Raw genomic sequence first — 4792 nt, 5'->3', positions numbered from 1 at the left:
TAAGTTAATGTAATCTTCCGGTGCAGCTAGATAGCAACCGAGCTACTTTCATGAAAAACAGTGACAGAAGTTCTGAAGTTAGTAATAATAACGCGTAGAGTTGAAGTGAATTTTTTCATGGCTGTAGCTCAAAAGACAACTTCCCTACTTCCACCAACAAAGACTGTTCAATTGTTTTCCATTTGCCATCAGCGAGCACAACACCAGACCTATCTGAATTGTTCAAAGGTCTGAGAAACAGCACTCATAAGAAACATAAGAAACCTATGTTGTTTCTCTCTTCTATCTGTAATAACAAGGGCTTGATTGATAATGCACCCTTATCCCAAGGATGCGCAGATATTTCCCACTGTTGTTGTCCGTCTAGGCGTGTTTTTGCTCCGGAATGGCAATTGCTATTTTTTCCTTTCAAAGTTGATAGAAAAACATGTTTTTCCAAAACATAGTCTGCAGTAAGTTGCTGTAACAGCTTGACACACACCTCTGGTGAGGCAAGAAGCTCATCATGAGCTTAACAGAGTGGTAGGTAGCAGTTAGCCTGTGCACTGCGGGGGCTGTTGTCATGGGTTCGTGGAGCAGAGGGAATGTGAATGCAGCTCTGGCAAAAACAGAGACAGTAAAACATAAAGATCTCTGACAATCCTGGAGAATTAAACTGTAGTTCTTTGAAACTAGCTCTGGTCGCTATGGTTTCCAATCAAGACAAATTGTAGCAGTGATTTATCTAAATCCTACTCAGACCGGAGAAGTCAGACTTATCTGAGGACAATCGCATTACACTACCACTTTCAGGGAGCCATTTGGCTGGCATATTTGAGATGGCTGCCACTGAGCTCCTGATGATTTACCCAGTGAGATAATGCTGTGCATTTAACTTTGTCCAGGAAACAACTTTGGTTGTTTCTCTCCCTCTACCCCTCTATTATCTCTCCGTCTCTGCCTGAGTGTCTCTAAACCAGTGTTACATTAGTCTGTCCCCAGTCAGACAGACAAAACACCCACAGGAGCCGGGCAGAAAGGACTCTTCACTAAAAACAGAGTGACTGTGCCAAAAGTCCCATAGCGAGTGTGCCAGTGTCTTTACACGTGACTGCCCATCCGAACAATTCTCGGTTTTTATTCTCCGTCCGGGATGTGACAACATGTTTTTTTCACTGGAGTGAGGCAGTTCCCTTTCCGATGTTTGACCTTTAAAGTTGTGTAATATTAACCTATTGCAAAAATCACACTAATCCACTGTGGTCATCAAAAGCAGAGATGATGTATGTAATGACTACGCAATCATACGTGTAGAGCTGGGGGGGGGGGGAATCAAATGACAGAAAATGAATTGGTTTTGATTAACTGTTCGTCAAGAAAAAATGCAAAAAATGATCCATTTCAAACTCCTCAATTGTGCTGTTGTGCTTTATCATGTGACACCAAATTGCATAATTGCACATAGAGGTTTTTGTGCTAGTCAAACAAATGAAGACGTCTGAATACGTCGACTTTGCCTGAGGACCATCTTCTGATTAAAGCAATCACCAGATTTATCAATAACGAAAGAAAACAGTAGTTGCAGCCCCGCACACACACATCAACAGTAATACGTATTACAGCCTGCTGTGTTTGGTGCCTTCTGCACATTGTCTTTGCTCTGAATGGGAGGTCTTGTTACTTCCTAGTGGGAGCGTTTGTCTGGCAGCTACCTTTGTGTCACCTACACTTCCTCGGAGGATGCGTTCTCAGTGTGTTCTCTGTAAAGTAAACCTAATCCCCAGGGTTGTTAAACACTGTCCCGGATAGATGGTTGGATGTAAAGACGGGCAGCTGCTTTGTGGACGCGCTGCTTCTTCGTCACGCCACTCCGGTCCTATTGGCACATGCAGTACTGAAAAACAAACAAAGCTATGTAGAGATTCAAGATAAGATTTATAGCATGTCTGGCCTGTTTTTCTTCATCCTTTAATTCTCCGACACAATATCCAATCCAGTGCGGCCTCATTTTTATGGTTTGAGACCTTTCAGCATACTTCCTTTCATTTTCACTGTGATGTTCTGCAAAAACTCCACGCCACGTTTCCTGCTAACTTCACACAGATGCAGTCATCAAACAGTCACTCCTGGTATGTGCACAGTAAAGCCTGGGTGCCCTGGGGCATGCCACTGTGCAGCGTACTGTGCAGCTTTCATTGGGTTTTGTGTGGGATTTGATATTAAAAAAAAAAAAAAAACACTGGAGGGGGAGAAACTGGGAAGAGATGCAAGGACTCTGATGTTATCCCAGCAGGAAATCTCTTATCAAAAAGTGCAGTAAGTGATAGAAAGTGCACACTCCTCCAGCCTCCAGGAAGACACTTCCCAGACTTGTTGAAGGCTCCTACTGTTTTGTGCATGTGGTTCATTTAGTTCAGTTTCATTCAACATTTCAACCGTCTCCTGGCTGATAGTACTGCTTTAATACACGTATAAAAGATTCAGACGCCACAATAAAATAACTATAAAGTTGTAATTAGAATATCACAATGATAGCGCTGTTGCTAAAATGCCACAAATAGTTGTCGTGATTAAGATTGGTATTTAGCAACACAGCCACGCTACGTGCGCAATGGGAATCACTCGTTGGATTCAAATGCTCTTAACTAAGTTAGAGCAAGTATTACATTACTGCAGGAGTTGGTGAGAGAAGACGCAATAATAAACAAAAAACGCAAATGGACGCAACTTACCCTGAGTGACAGCAAAATGAACAAAGTGGCAACATTAACAAGTTGGCGTCTTATCCATGGCAGAAGACTCGTCCTGCGACTACTTTCTCTCCTCACAGCAGACAGCAGTGGAGCATGTAAAAAAAAAAAATCACTGTGACTATTTTATATATCATTAACACCGAGGACAAGTGTGGCTTCAACTCGCTGCGTCTCTTTCTGTCTCTCGGACCTGCACGCTTAGGACCGACTCCAGTTGCTGCGCACTCTTTACACACTGTTGCTAACGTCGCTGTCCACGCACGCGCAAATGAAGGGGGCAGGACGATTCAACATATAAGAAAAGCCTGTTATTTTTAGCCTGCGTTGTCAATATTTGTTAAACAATTATATATAATCATAATATAATAATTCAATGGCTGCCTGGCTACTAAGGTGTACTTTAGGAGAACGTCAAACATAGTTCCGGTCAGTAGTTTAATCACCGTTCTAAATCAAGGCGCAAGGAACGTTACATTAGAGGTATCCATGGCAACAGTACGTATGCTTTATGAGCGTTAACTCACTGTTGAAATTGAGGGTTGAACTTGCTTAAAGTTACTTAAAAACAAACTTTAAAAAGTACACGGTTAGTCATTAGGCTAGGATTTTACTAATATTAAGTCCACTCATGGGACACCTCTTGGAGTATAAGCTCACATATGTCCAAAGTGTCCCAATATCTCAGTAAATCATTTCAAGTGCCACATCATTATGGTCACCGCTCCGTTACAGGGCACACCAACCACCATCAATCACTGACACTGATCCTAGGCAACTTTTGGTAAACATGGCTGACAGTGACGGGACTGTTTTTCATGTACTGGGTCTAATCTTTCCTTGGGTTTTTATGAGACTTTTATTGAACTCTTATTTGATTTGTCAACATTGCTGTTTCCTGGCCAGCATCCGGTTTCCATCGGAATATAACGTTATCTGATAAGAAAGACGGTCACGACAGAGACACAAAATTTGGGAAACCGCAGCACAACTTTATGTTTCAAGAACTTTATTTGCCATTTGTGCTTGCACACATAGGAACTCATATGCGGTTGTTACTCAGAGAGTCAGGTCAAGTATATAAAAGAAAGACACACAAGGAAGACATATATCTATCTATAAAAACATATACATATGTTACCTCCTGTCAACATCGCAAAGCACTAATGCAGGAGTTTGGTTGAACGATAAAGGTGTAAATGGAAGCGGCTGTGGCTGCCATTTGTCCCTTCAGCTTTCATTAGGTTAAAGAAGAACTGCGGCGTGTTTAGTGTCAATCACACATAAGATGATACCATTTTTAGTTCCCATGTTGCATGATGCAGTGGTAAAGTACAGAAGCTATTGTGGAAAGTGACACTAGAAGTAATGGTTGTGTTTTGCATCCTGAGCTGGGGGATTAGGAGTCTGAGGTCTGCAGAAAACCACTGTTATTCCATGTTTCCAAAAACGAAAATATTATTGTACGTTATGTCGCCTCTTGCTTTTGCCTTCAGTGTTGTGGCCGGTGAGTCACGGCTGCTCAGAGATCATATCTACTTTCTCAGTTTGTCACGTGAAAAGGACTTTTGTAAGCCTAGTCATTCAGAACGAATCTGTCCCTTGTAATCTGATCATTTTGGCCTATTATTAAAAAAACTTGTCAGTATCAGATGTGGAGAGAGCTTACTGTTCTCACGTTGTTCTTGCATGAGCAGTAATATGGTTGTTAATATGTGGACTAAATCCAGTGTGTGCTGCTTGTGTTGACAATCATTGACAGCTTGCTGCTTGAGTTACTGTCACTCTACAATTATTTTTATTAGACTGCTATAAAACGGTATTGTTGCTGTTAACTCTGTGTGTGTGTGTGTGTGTGTGTGTGTGTGTGTGTGTGATTTATATTAACAAATCCTAAGAGGCTAGGGGCTGATAAGTCCATTTTATGAGTGTGTGTTTGCGTGAGAAGTGGGTAAAAAATGAAAGTGTTTATGAGGTTGATTCAAGGGAACTGTATAGTGTTTACAAGAATTAGACTCTTCTGGGGAAGAGACAAACAATTTGACTGACCATTCCCCTCGACC

The 4792-nt window shown here is 41.7% G+C and overlaps 1 protein-coding gene across 1 annotated transcript in view; it reads right to left on the bottom strand.

Moving 5' to 3' along the window:
* LOC118341789 (P2Y purinoceptor 3) overlaps positions 1–2974 on the bottom strand; it is a 14896-nt gene extending 11922 nt beyond the window's left edge. The window contains exon 1 of the mRNA XM_035680163.1: positions 2712–2974. The gene's annotated coding sequence lies outside the window, so the exon portion shown is untranslated. The remainder of the gene's footprint in view (positions 1–2711) is intronic.
* Positions 2975–4792: the final 1818 nt, after the last annotated feature.

Source organism: Morone saxatilis, unplaced genomic scaffold (genome assembly GCF_004916995.1).
Source record: "Morone saxatilis isolate NCDOM2014 unplaced genomic scaffold, NCSU_SB_2.0 Contig8, whole genome shotgun sequence".
Taxonomy (NCBI): domain Eukaryota; kingdom Metazoa; phylum Chordata; class Actinopteri; family Moronidae; genus Morone; species Morone saxatilis.
Note: the sequence above shows the minus strand (reverse complement) of the source record. Positions and strands in the feature narration are given on the sequence as shown.